Raw genomic sequence first — 14481 nt, 5'->3', positions numbered from 1 at the left:
CCATCTCAGTGTCCTCATACATCAGGTGTTCCCCATCTCAGTGTCCTCATACATGAGATGTCCCCATCACAGTGCCCCTTTCATCAGGTGTCCCCCATCTCAGTGTCCTCATACATCAGGTGTTCCCCATCTCAGTGTCCTCATACATCAGAGTTGTGCCCCCCCACCTTCTCCCTTGTATTTACAGATCACAAATGCTTTTCCCACCTGTAATAAAGGCAGCTTCCCCTTCCTCTCCCACGCTGAGACTGAGGTGAGTTCTCATTCTCAGTGCTGGCTCTCTTCTGTCCCCTGCAGGAGGGAGGAGAAAGCTGAATCCTCTCTCTAGCAGAAGCCAGCTGCTGCTCCTTCTGACAGGAGAGACATTGCAGTTACTCCTTTCAAGAAGAAGAGCAGCAAGTTCAGCCAAACCACCAGTGCACCCCCCCCCCCCCCAAACACAGCAACAGCCACCACCTTTGCAATGTACCTGGGGTCCCTGGGCAGTGCCTAGGCATGGCAATTCATTAGGCAGGCCCTTGCCAGGACTGGTCTCTATCTTCCCCAGCACTGCAGTTCAGGGCTCTGATGCAACACAACCTCCTCTCTCCATTGCCTCTCTTCTTCTCCTTTTCTCTCCCCCAGCTTCATTCCCATTGGCAGTCTGGGATTTGTAGTCCTCTTCTCTCTTGCACTGCCGTGGTATAGTCCTTCCTGAGGATTATACTCCCTAGCAGTCCTTACACTCTGCCCAGTCTCTGGGGCAAAAGGCTTCCTTCCACAGTCTGCTCTTCAGCCAGTCTAAGTCCCCCTAACTCTGCCCCTCTGTATCTCCCAGCCCCCTGTCCTATCCAGCAGCGGGAGACCGAGAAATGAAGGGTCCTACAGTCTTTATGGGCAGTGGCGTAGCGTGGGGGGTGCAGGGGGAGCTGGCCGCACCGGGCGCAACATCTTGGGGGGCGCATCTGCAGTGTCACTCTGTCTGTCTGACTCTGACATACACAGTTCACACACTGTCTGCGGCTGCCTCCATCTTTAGGCTTGGAGATGTCCAGCGCGGCCGCCCTATGGCTGAAAATGGTGGGTCAGGGCGGGGCTGGACTGTGCCTCACCTGTCCATTGGTGTAGGTTGGGGTGGCATTGCAAGTCAAGCCCCACCTATGCCGCCTCTCCTCACTGCTCAATCAGTTTAGCAGCGAGTGAGTCAGCAGCCTGGCGCTGTCACAGAGTGGGTTTTTTTTATCACCTGATTAGAGCCAGAGGCTCTAATAGGCTTCAAAAAAGGGTGGACCCGGGGCGCAAAGCAGTGCGCCCCCGAGCCCACCCATTGTGTGACAATAGCGAATGAAAATTCGCTATTGTCACAAGGATCCTCCTCCTGGCCAATCAGGAAGCGGGTCCGAGACAACTAAGATTAACTAATCTAGTGGAAGAGACTCGAGTGCTAAAATCCCGTGGGTTAGGGGGCGCAAATTACTTGCCTTGCCCCGGGTGCTGACAACCCACGCTACGCCACTGTTTATGGGCCAGGGTGCCAACAAATGTAAACAAAGTGTAAACACAGCCCTCCCCTTCTTCTGTGGATTGCTTCTCCCCACCCCCACTTACCACCACTCCCACTAAAGAAAGGGAGCACACAAGCACCAAGGGTTTTGTTCGGGTTTGGTGCCTCAAACCAAGTAAAGTGGGACTTTAAGGGCAAGAGAAAACAAAGTAGTGTGGCATATAAGTAAAATTTCAACAATTTATTTTCAAGGTTTTACAAGGTAATAGACAGGTTTGTCGTGTATGGGTTAAAGACCCATCAGTGGAAAAGTGAAGAAGTTAAAAGGTAAGTAACAAGGTGAAAATGGTGACTTTTAATGAACATTTAACTCTTGTTGTTCCATGTGTGTATATCTGGCTTGGAACTTTTTCAGAGGTAATATCCAGAAAGTTAACCAACGCGTTTCGGCTACATAAAGTATTAATGCCTTTTTCAAGGATAGGCCATCATGTCTGAAACAATGTACCCATTTGGCGGGAGTCGATTATCATGCATAAAAACCAGTATTATTTCCATTACAAATTAGACCTTTTTGCTGAGCTTTTAACAACCAGTGACATCATTGGCCCCATTTACTTACATAGTTGGATAGTAAACAAACAAAAAAAATGGCATGGGGTTCTCCCCCAATTCATATCCAATTAAGGCCCTTTGAACCTGGTATGAATGTTAAGGGGGACCCCATGCAAAAATAACGCAAAATATGGCATGGGCCCCCCCCATTCCCCTATTCTATACCAGACCTTTGGGTCTTGTACAGATTTTAAGGGTGAGAGCCCCCAAAAAGTCATACGAGAACCTTAATCTGAGAATGCAATCTAGCTGGCCAGGAAGCCCATTCCCATTCAATGGAAGGCAATCAAAGGGACAAGATCTGTCTCAGCTGCATCAATGGGCATCGTAATTGACATACATCTACATTACTGGATGATGTGGTTGATGATGGACGTACATCGTGGGACATTTTGAGGTTTTATATTTTTCAATAAAGGACTTCTGGGCGTCCCTTATTGTTAAAGGGGATTTTGAGATTCCAATAAGCCCCCCCACTTGAAGACCCCCCCAACCACTGGACAGGGTTGTGGGGAAGAGGCCCATGTCCTCATTAACATAGAGACAAGGTGATCTACCAGGGCAAACTACCCCATGAACCCCATTCTTATTTGGATGGACAGGATGTGGGGGCCCCTTGTTAAAGGTGGCTTCCAAATTCCAATAAGCCCCCCACCTGAAGATCCCCACAATCACCGCCCAGGGTTTTGGGGAAGAGGCCCTTGTCCCCATTAAAATGGAAACAAGGTGCTTTGGGGGGGGGGAGAGCACTCGCCCATGTTGAGGGCATGTGGTCTGGTATGGTTCAGAAGGGGTGATCACATGCTCGTTCCCCCTTCCTGGCCAGCCAGACTGCATTCTCAGAATTTAAGTATCTGTTTTTAGTGGGGGGTGCATGCATTTTTTTTGTGTAGAGTCTGGGGGATTTTGGGGATACCCCGTTAAAATCTATACCTAACTTAGAGGTTCTAGTATGCATTTGGGGGGTGGGGGGGGCTCTACACAACTTTTCTACTTTCATCCATGCAGTAGGAGGAGCTAGAGGAAATGTGACAAAGATAAACAGTGTTTCAAATTAGCAGCAAATGACATTTCACGGCCGGCTTCTTTGAAAAAAACAAAACACACATACAGACCCAGTGCTGTATTTTGTCCTAGGCCGACAAGGCCTAGGCCGACAAGGCCCAGGCCTAGGGCGGCACTTTGCAGGGGGGGCAGCAAAAAAGCCACCACCTCCACCTGAGACTCTATTGGCCACTGGTTGCTAGAGCCGCTTCTGTCACCCCCCCTCACCCCCCTCCTCTCTCTCTCACTCACCCCCCTCTCTCTCTCTCATCCCCCCTCTCTCTCTCACTCTCATCCCCCCTCTCTCTCTCTCTCTCACTCTCATCCCCCCTCTCTCTCTCCCTCCCTCACCCACCCCCTTTCACCCCCCCCCCCTCGTGAGATCTCAGGGGTACATGCTGGGACTTGTTTTGCCTTCAATTTTGGAGGGAGTCACAACCGTTAAAAAGGAAGGAGTGGGGCAAATTTACTTAGGAGGGGGGCGCCCAATTTTAGTCTTGCCTAGGGGAGCACAAAACCAAAATACACCACTGTACAGACCCCTTTCAAAGGTCTCCCATAATGAGCTTCAGGTTTTACCCCTTCACCGGGGCTGCTGTTAGAAATCACAGAGCCCCGTACAGCCTACCTGACAGCCTACCAATTGCATTTGAAAGATCACTGCGCAAATACCGCGTGATATTTGTTATTTATTTCAGGTACTTATATAGCGCTGTCAATTTACGCAGCACTTTTACATATACATTATACATTCACATCAGTCCCTACCCTCAAAGAGCTTACAATCTAAGGTCCCCAACTCACATTCTTACATACACATAGTAAGGCCAATTTTAGACAGAATCCAATTAACCTACCAGCATGTCTTTGGAGTGTGAGCAGAGGCGGCCCATCCATTGGGGGCGCAGGGGCGCTGCCCCCCCTATCCATGCATCCGGCCCCCTAATCTACATGCAGGGCGCCGGACGCATGGATTCCAATTGGGTTTTTTTTTTTTTTGAAGCACGTGATTATAGCCAGAGGCTCTAATAGGCTTCAAAAAAAGGGTGGGCACTGCGTCCCGAGTCCACCTAGTTGTGTGACAATAGCGAATTAATATTCGCTATTGTCACATGAATTCTCCTTCTGGCCAATCAGCAAGCGGGTCCTGAGAACTGTTTCCCGATTGGCCATCTTATTGGTGGAGGAGTAGGGAGGAGACGCAAGGGAAGCCCGACCCACACAGGAGACTGAGGGGGAAAGCCGCCGCCTGCCCTCCACATGTCAGTCCAGGGTGAGTGAGTCGGTCGACCGGGGGGAAGGGGGGTATGGTGTGCAGGCTGGAGCTGGTGTGGTCTGGGGGCCATGGTGTGCGAGATGGAAGTGGTGTGGTCTGCTGATGCCCCCCGGGCCAATGGAGCACCAGCCGCCACTGAGTGTGAGAGGAAACCAGAGTACCTGGAGTACCCCCATGGCAGGTGTCGTGGTTGGGATTGGAACCAGCGACCCTTTTACTGCTTGGCAAAAGTGCTAACCACTACACCACCGTGCTGCACATAAAGCACATAAAGCACATAAAGCACATAAAGCACATAAAGCACATAAAGCACATAAAGCACATAAAGCACATAAAGCACATAAAGCACATAAAGCACATAAAGCACATAAAGCACATAAAGCACATAAAGCACATAAAGCACAAAAAAGAAATAAATAAAAAAATAAAAAAAATAAATATATATAGCAAAGGCTCTGGGGAACAAAATGGTTATATATATATATATATATCAAAGACTCTGGGGAATAAAATGGTGATATAAATATATATTTAGCAAAGACTCTGGGGAATAAAATGGCTATCATTGCAACATTTTATGTGCAGCACAGTGGTGTAGTGGTTAGCACTTTTGCCAAGCAGTAAAAGGGTCGCTGGTTCCAATCCCAACCACGACACTACCTGCCTGGAGTTTGCATGTTCTCCCTGTGTCTGCCTGGGGGTACTCCCAATATATATATTTAGCAAAGACTCTGGGGAATAAAATGGTGATATATATATATATATATTTAGCAAAGACTCTGGGGAATAAAATGGTGATATATATATATATATATTTAGCAAAGACTCTGGGGAATAAAATGGTGATATATATATATATTTTGCAAAGACTCTGGGGAATAAAATGGTGATATATATATATATAGATAGATAGCAAACACTCTGGGGAATAAAATGGTGATATATATACTGTATATATTTAGCAAAGACTCTGGGAAATAAAATGGCTATCGTTGCAACATTTTATGTGCAGCACGGTGGTGTAGTGGTTAGCACTTTTGCCAAGCAATAAAAGGGTCGCTGGTTCCAATCCCAACCACGACACTACCTGCCTGGAGTTTGCATGTTCTCCCTGTGCCTGCATGGGGGTACTCCCCATATATATATATATATATATATATAGTTTGGGGGCTCTAAGTAATTTTCTAGCAAAAAATACTGATTTTAACTTGAAAGCTACAAATGTCAGAAAAAGGCTTAGGCTCCAAGGCATTAAGGTCAACCATGAGGTCCAACTTAAGCAACCAACCAACCGACTGAACCCGTCCCGATTGCAGTTCTGTGAAGAGATGACCAATCTGCCCAGATGCAGCCATTTCACCCACCCAAATTTCCGGCACAATTCTAAGTAAAGTATCGCCCTTCATACCTGATGCTGCGTCCGTTTCGCCTGTTTGCTGCTGGAGGATGTCTCGCTGTTTGGTGAGTTATCTTTAAAACTTAGTTTCGTTTCTCTAGCTCTTCCACCAGTTCCCCCTCCCCCCTCCTGTTTCCTCCATTATGTAGCGTGCTCAGACTTTGCTCCGTGTTCTGGCACACGAGATGGTGAGGCGGCGTAACATGTCCAAAACAAACACACAGGCAGATGCGCCAACACGTACAAACACCGCTCACTAAGATGCCATGTATTGGAATCGCGGGCAGAGTCACACAAATTCTGCCTGCGTTTCCAGAACTGCAAAGAAAATCCAAGATCGTTTTTTTAATGGCACCCCAAATGCGGTGCGATTTTGCTGCGATTGTTTTGTTCCAGGAAGTATTGTTCTAGGAGGGGAAATTTGGAGGGGGTGCTATAAATGGTCATTTAGAGGAATTTGTGTTGGGAGGGGGCATGGGGGGGGGGAAGATTTATGTTAGGAGGGGGAGATTTGAGGGGAATTTGAACTAGGAGTGGAAATTATAGGGGTAGAGGATTTGTGCTAGGAGGGATGATTTTTTTTTGTGCTGAAAGGGGGGACATCAGCAGAGGGGGGGGGGGGTAAGCATGCAGGTTAGTGCTCAGTATTTTTGTGGGGAGATTTAACACATAATGCTCATACATCTGGGGGGGGGGGGTAGTTTTGCATGTTTGCCCTGGGCTCCAGATAACCTTGTCCTGGCACTGATAGCAGTGTGGTACATGGTCTGTGCAGAGAGCTGTGGGAGGGGCCCAGCATGCTCCACCCACCACAGGCTGCATGCCTACAGGAGGGGGGCGTAGACAAGACCAGTCACCCTGCACAAGGAAAGAAAACAGAGCTATGGGAGCAGCCCATCAGGCTCCACCCACTACAGGCTTCCTGCCTACAGGAGGGGGCGGAGACAAGACCAGTCACCCTGCACAAGGAGACAGAGCAGAGTTGTGGGAGGGGGTCAGTAGGCTCCACCCACTATAGACTGCCTGCAGAAAACTACAGGAGGAGCGGAGACAAGATCAGTCACCCTGCACAAGAAGGGAGAAGAGCTATGGGAGTGGCATAGCATGCTCCACCCATTACAAGCTGCCTGCCTACAGGAGGGGGTGGAGACAAGACCAGTCCCCCTGCGCAAGAAAAGAGCAGTGCTATGGGAGGGGCCCAGCATGCTCACCCACTACATGCTGCCTGCCTACAGGAGTGGGCAGAGACAAGACCAGTTCCCCTGCACAAGAAGGGAGCAGAGCTATGGGAGTGACCCAACATGCTCCACCCATTACAGGCTGCCTGCCTACAGGAGGGGGCAGAGACAAGACCAGTCCCCCTGTACAAGGAAAGAGAGCAGAGTTGTGGGAGGGGGTCAGCAGGCTCCACCCACTACAAACTGCCTGCAGAAAACTACAGGAGGAGCGGAGACAAGACCAGTCACCCTGCACAAGAAGGGAGCAGAGCTATGGGAGTGGCCCAACATGCTCCACCCATCACAGGCTGCCTGCCTACAGGGGTGGGCAGAGACAAGACCAGTTCCCCTGCACAAGAAGGGAGCAGAGCTATGGGAGTGACCCAACATGCTCCACCCATCACAGGCTGCCTGCCTACAAGAGGGGGCAGAGACAAGACCAGTCCCCCTGCGCAAGGAGTGAGAGGGAGGGGGTCAGCAGGCTCCACCCACTGCAGACTGCTTGCAGAAAATTACAGGAGTGGCGGAGACAAGACCAGTCACCCTGCACAAGAAGAGAAAGCAGAGAAGTGGGAGGGGCCCAGAAGGCTCCTCCTACTACATGCTGCCTAAAGAAAACTATGTGGGGGGGGGGTGGAGGAAAAAAAACAGTCACCCTGCAAAAGGAGATGGAGCAAAGCTGTGGGAGGGGCCCAGCAGGCTCCACCCACTACAGGCTGTCTGCCTGCAGGAGGGGGTGGAGACAAGACCAGGCACTCTGAACAAGGAGAGATAGCAGCAATGAGCGGCCTTTATTACAGGATTCACAGATCTGAAAGAAATATCCAGAGCACACCGAGATTCTAGAAGAAGACACATGACCAATGGAATTAGATGGTATTTACTAATCATGAAGCGCAGCCTAAAGGAGTTGTCAAGTCTCAGGGTTTTTCCCCTAATGCATTCTAAGCATTAGGGTGAAAAACCTTTGGTGCTGCAGCTGTCCCTCAGACCCGACCCCCCCACCCCCTTATTCTTACCTGAACCAGATCGTTCCAGTGGTGAGCACGAGCCCAGCAGCCTCTGCCGCTGTCTCTGGTCCTCATTGGATAGATTGATAGCAGCCGGAGCCATTGGCTCCTGCTGCTGTCAATCAAATCCAGTGACACGGGGGGCGGGGCCGAGTCCCCCTGTCTGTGTCAATGGACGCAGCAGCGGGACTCGTGAGCGCACCAGCATAGGTGCCCCCATGGAAAGCGGCTCTCTGTGGGGGCACCCTATGAAGAGGAGGAGCCAGGAGCACCGCCAGGGCACCCCAGAAGAGGAGAATCGAGGCTCAGGGCCGGTGCAAGGATTTTTGCCGCCCTAGGCAAAATAAAAATTGCCGCCCCCTGGAAAACATATTTGTTTTCCTGGCACTGCGGGACCCTGTGGTGCCCCTCTCCCTCCCACCCACCCCCCATCCCAAGTTGCTGAAGGGGTTAAAACCCCTTTAGTGACTTACCCCGGCGCATGGTCAGGCTCCACCTACTATCCTTTGCCGCGTATGCTCATTAGGTCTCCCCTGCTGGCTGACGTCGGTGGGGCAGACCTAATGCGCATGCGCGGCAATGGACGCGCAGGCGCATTAGACCTCCCATAGGAAAGCATTATTCAATGCTTTCCTATGGGGATTTCGGCGACGCTGGAGCCCTCACATAGCGTGGCTTACTGTAGCGATCAGGCGGCCGGGGGCCGGCGGTCCATTACTGATTCCGAGTGCAGGATGCTGGTGCCCCCTGCTAAGTTGCGCCCTTACAGGTAGCGCCAACCCTGTCGGGGCTGCTCTGTGCATGACCCTTGCACAGAGCAGGTAAGTATAAGGCTCCATGTACACGGGACGCTGGAAATGGCCGTTTAGGAGCAGTTGGGCGTTTTTTTTTTTAGAAGCCCCTGAACGCAGCTCCATGTTATCTTATCTGTCCATGTACACAGGGTTGTTTACAGTCATTTGCAGGCTGTTGCGTTCAGGGACTTTTTTTAGAACGCAATTATTTGCGTTCGAACGTGTGTTTCCCGGCGTTTCAAACGCAGAAACGCGGCCGAACGTGACTAAACGTGACTGGACGTGATGAACCTACGTTCAGCCATGTTATACGTTTTTTTTCTTCCATTCAAAATCAATGGTTCCCTATGGGAGCCTATTGATTTGAATGGAAGTCGCACCGCAAGTCGGATCCGACTTGCGGCGCGACCTGCACTGTGAGAATCTTGAGTGGGAACTCCACGCCAAAAATGGGAAAAAACGGCGAGGGGTCCCCCCCAAAGTCCATACCAGAACCTTATCCGAGCATGCAGCCCAGCAGGCCAGGAAAGGGGAGGGGACGAGCGAGCGGCCCCACCCCCCTGGACCACACCAGGCCACATGCCCTCAACATGGGGGGGTGTTGGTGCTTTGGGGCAGGGGGAGCTCTGCACCCCCCACCTCAAAGCACCTTGCCCCCATGTTGATGAGGACAAGGGCCTCATCCCCACAACCCTGGCCGGTGGTTGTGGGGGTCTGCGGGCAGGGGGCTCATCAGAATCTGGAAGCCCCCTTTAACAAGGGGGCCCCCCAGATCCCGGACCCCTCACTATGTGAATGGGTATGGGGTACACTGTACCCCTACCCATTCACCCCATTAAAGGCAGTGTGTGTAAATAATGACAGGAGACGTTTTGGAAAGTTTATTAAAAATCTTCATCCGGGTCTTCTTGTCTTCTCCTCTCCGGGGGTCTTCTGCTCTTTTGCTGTCCGCTCCTCTCCGGGGTCTTCTGCTCTTTTGCTGTCCGCCCTTCTGCTGTCCTCTCTGGTCTTCTGCTCTTTTGCTGTCGGCTCTTATTCTTCCTCCGGACCTCCTCCTCCAACGTCTCCGGTGATTATGCCGGTCTCCGGTCTCTGCAGCTTATTATATAGCCATTAGGGGCGTGGCCCCCTGATGATGTCATCGGGAGGCCACGCCCCCCTCATGTCATAGATGACGCATTCAATTTTCAGAAGTGTGAACCCGGCCTTAACATTCACTTGCCAAGTGACCGGCCTCTACCGCTTTGACAAACCAAAACCTTTTTGTGCCAGTGTCTCCTGGGGACGCTTGACCCTAAACAAGCACATTGGGTCCTAGGCGCACCTAAACCACGCCAACATTGTGGGTTGCTCCCACCCAGACTCTCATTATGCTGGGATTGCCCATCAGGCCACGTTATAGGGTTGGTCCTGCCTGTAAATCCGAACGGATTGTCACACTGGTGGCTCTGATCCCACAATTATGCTTTCGAATGTGCAGTAACTTGAATCTGGATGGTGCTGCGATCCCAGGACATGGCCCCGGACACAACATTGGGGAGGCAGAGGGCCAAGATTAGGGATAAACCCTGACAAATCCGGGACAATTGGCATGTATGGTGTTTGGCTGTTTGTGTGTCGGCTCTGCTGTCCAGTGCCATTGTAAGAGCATTAAAGGGCCCCGGGCAAAGCAGTGCATGCCCCCACCCATGAGAATAAAAATGCAAATTATGCAAATTATGGATAAGGCGATATTTATTGGTACAGCAGTGCCACGCTAATGACAGCTTCCAAGTTGGGCGGCTGGGTGCGGTGAACACACACACGGACGGGAGTCAGACTCGACTGTTCTGTGTGCGCCTGTTCCCCTGGAGGCGGACAGGCATTCCTGCAGTTTTGGGCTCCCCCTCCACGGCCCAATTGGCCCGACAGCAGCGCAGGGCCGACAGGCGCTTGCCACCTGCTAAGTTTGGCGGCGGGATGCACACAGGAATCAGAACTAATGCTTGGCTGGGGCTGGGTAGGGCAACTGCCCAGCATGCCCATTCAGTAAGATGGTCCTGCTGCCATCAGTCACAATGTAACAATCTCTTCCTTTTCTGCAGGGAGGATGTAACAAAGTGTACAGATCTATCACAATGCCGGAGAACGTCTGCAGATAAATAGGGGACGTTATTTCATTATTGCTACCGTAAAAAAAAAATCATTGCATGAACCAAGTGACAGATCCAAGGTCACCCCAAAGACGGAAAACAACTCGCCGGAGCCGGCCAAGGCAAAAAAAAAAAGTGGTGAAATTCCTTCCAAGGAAGCAAAACTGGTTTTACTTGCATAGAGCAGCCCCAATCCTCTTCTTTTTGGGTCCCCCCCTGGCGGTCCTGGCTCCTCCCACTGCCAACTGTCCTCTTGCAGGCTCGCTCCCAAACTGCACTCCTGTGAATGGACATTGTTCATTCATACACAGAGCGCAGCTTAGCCCGCCCCCTGCTCTCACCCCATTGGCTCACTGGCTGTGATTGCCAATGGCTCCCGCTGCTGTGTCAGCCAATGAGGAAAGAGAGACTCAGGAGAGCCGCTTCTCTCAAGCACAGTGTTGGATCCAGATGTGCAGGGCCGGGACAAGGGGTGGGCAGGAGGGGAAGCTGCCCTGGGCACTATGATATCATTTGATATGGGGGCGGGGAGCTGCAAGGAGATTGGGGGCGAGGAGATTTGTGTTAGGAGCGGAAGTTTGGAGGATGTCAAGGGGTAAGAATTGTTCTAGGAGCGGGAATTTAGGTGGATTTGTGTTGGGAGGGGGGATGGGGAAGGAGGATTTGTGCTAGGAGCGGGGATTTAGGGGGATATGTGTTGGGATGGGGGATGGGGGAAGAGGATTTGTGCTAGGAGTGGGGATTTAGGGGGATTTGTGTTGGGAGGGAGGATGGGGGAAAAGGATTTGTGCTAGGAGCGGTGATTTAGGGGGATTTGTGTTGAGAGGGAGGGTGGGGGAAGAGGATTTGTGCTAGGAGCGGGGATTTAGGGGGATTTGTGTTGGGAGGGAGGATGGGGAAGGAGGATTTGTGCTAGGAGCGGGGATTTAGGGGGATATGTGTTGGGATGGGGGATGGGGGAAGAGGATTTGTGCTAGGAGTGGGGATTTAGGGGGATTTGTGTTGGGAGGGAGGATGGGGGAAAAGGATTTGTGCTAGGAGCGGGGATTTAGGGGACATGTGTTGAGAGGGAGGGTGGGGGAAGAGGATTTGTGCTAGGAGCGGGGATTTAGGGGATATGTGTTGGGGGGATGTATGGATGGGGGAAGAGGATTTGTGCTAGGAGCGGGGATTTAGGGGATATGTGTTGGGGGGATGTATGGATGGCGGAAGAGGATTTGTGCTAGGAGCGGGAATTTAGGGGGATTTGTGTTAGGGGGATGTATGGATGGCGGAAGAGGATTTGTGCTAGGAGCGGGAATTTAGGGGGATATGTGTTGGGATGGGGGATGGGGGAAGAGGATTTGTGCTAGGAGCGGGGATTTAGGGGGATTTGTGTTGGGAGGGAGGATAGGAAAGGAGGATTTGTGCTAGGAGCGGGGATTTAGGGGGATATGTGTTGGGATGGGGGATGGGGGAAAAGGATTTGTGCTAGGAGTGGGGATTTAGTGGGATTTGTGTTGGGAGGGAGGATGGGGGAAAAGGATTTGTGCTAGGAGCGGTGATTTAGGGGGATATGTGTTGAGAGGGAGGGTGGGGGAAGAGGATTTGTGCTAGGAGCGGGGATTTAGGGGATATGTGTTGGGGGGATGTATGGATGGCGGAAGAGGATTTGTGCTAGGAGCGGGAATTTAGGGGGATTTGTGTTGGGGGGATGTATGGATGGGGGAAGAGGATTTGTGCTAGGAGCGGGAATTTAGGGGGATTTGTGTTGGGAGGGGGAAATGGGGAAGAGGATTTGTGCTAGGAGTGGGGATTTAGGGGGATATGTGTTGGGATGGGGGATGGGGGAAGAGGATTTGTGCTAGGAGTGGGGATTTAGGGGGATTTGTGTTGGGAGGGAGGATGGGGGAAAAGGATTTGTGCTAGGAGCGGTGATTTAGGGGGATTTGTGTTGGGAGGGGGGATGGGGGAAAAGGATTTGTGCTAGGAGTGGGGTTTTAGTGGGATTTGTGTTGGGAGGTTGAATTCAGGAAGAGGGTTTGTGCTAGGTGTGAGGATTTAGAGGGATGTGTTGGGAGGGGGGATGGGGGAAGAGGATGGTTTGTGGTAGGAGGGGGACTTTGCTGGGGGAGATGCACCCAGAAGGTTTTTACCTTAATGCATACAGTATCTCACATAAGTAAGTACACCCCGTTACATTTCTGTAAATATTTTATTCTATCTTTTCATGTGACAACACTGAAGAAATGACACTTTGCTACAATGTAAAGTAGTGAGTGTACAGCTTGTATAACAGTGTAAATTTGCTGTCCCCTCAAAATAACTCAACACACAGCCATTAATGTCTAAACCGCTGGCAACAAAAGTGAGTACACCCCTAAGTTATTGTGTCCAAATTGGGCCCAATTAGCCATTTTCCCTCCCCGGTGTCATGTGACTCGTTACTCGTGACTCGTTAGTGTTACAAGGTCTCAGGTGTGAATGGGGAGCAGGTGTGTTAAATTTGGTGTTATCGCTCTCACTCTCTCATACTGGTCACTGGAAGTTCAACATGGCACTTCATGGCAAAGAACTCTCTGAGGATCTGAAAAAAAGAATTGTTACTCTACATAAAGATGGCCTAGGCTATAAGAAGATTGCCAAGACCCTGTAACTGAGCTGCAGCACGGTGGCCAAGACCATACAGCAGTTTAACAGGACAGGTTACACTCAGAACAGGCCTCGCCATGGCTGACCAAAGAAGTTGAGAGCACATGCTCAGCGTCATATCCAGAGGTTGTCTTTGGGAAATAGACGTATGAGTGCTGCCAGCATTGCTGCAGAGGTTGAAGGGGTGGGGGGTCAGCCTGTCAGTGCTCAGACCATACGCTGCACACGTTGCATGGCTGTCGTCCCAGAAGGAAGCCTCTTCTAAAGATGATGTACAAGAAAGCCCCCAAACAGTTTGCTGAAGACAAGCAGACTAAGGACATGGATTACTGGAACCATGTCCTGTGGTCTGATGAGACCAAGATAAACTTATTTGGTTCAGATGGTGCCAAGCGTGTGTGCCGGCAACCAGGTGAGGAGTACAAAGACAAGTGTGTCTTCCCTACAGTCAAGCATGGTGGTGGGAGTGTCATGGTCTGGGGCTGCATGAGTGCTGCCGGCACTGGGAAGCTACAGTTCATTGAGGGAACCATGAATGCCAACATGTACTGTGACATACTGAAGCAGAGCATGATCCCCTCCCTTCAGAGACTGGGCCGCAGGGCAGAATTCCAACATAACCCCAAACACCTCCGAGATGACCACTGCCTTGCTAAAGAAGCTGAGGGTAAAGGTGATGGACTGGCCAAGTATGTCTCCAGACCTAAACCCTACTGAGCATCTGTGGGGATCCTCAAACAGAAGGTGGAGGAGCGCAAGGTCTCTAACATCCACCAGCTCTGTGATGTCGTCATGGAGGAGTGGAAGAGGACTTCAGTGGCAACCTGTGAAGCTCTGGTGAACTCCATGCCCAAGAGGGTTCAGGCAGTGCTGGAAAATAATG

General features: G+C 51.1%; 1 protein-coding gene across 2 annotated transcripts in view; it reads right to left on the bottom strand.

Annotated features, from left to right (window-relative positions):
* Window positions 1-14481, bottom strand: part of LOC309554241 (placenta-specific gene 8 protein-like) — a 44516-nt gene that overhangs the window by 29460 nt on the left and 575 nt on the right. Inside the window, exon 1 of one of the 2 annotated variants that reach the window (XM_082255879.1) lies at window positions 5827-5860. The exons of the other annotated variant lie outside the window; for it this stretch is intronic. The gene's annotated coding sequence lies outside the window, so the exon portion shown is untranslated. Of the gene's footprint in view, window positions 1-5826; window positions 5861-14481 lie in introns of those variants that run through there. 2 annotated transcript variants of the gene reach the window in all.

The sequence above is a fragment of the Pelophylax lessonae genome (genome assembly GCF_965119305.1).
Source record: "Pelophylax lessonae genome assembly, chromosome: 4".
In the NCBI taxonomy this organism is placed as follows: domain Eukaryota; kingdom Metazoa; phylum Chordata; class Amphibia; order Anura; family Ranidae; genus Pelophylax; species Pelophylax lessonae.
This window is presented reverse-complemented; position numbering and strand designations above follow the sequence as displayed.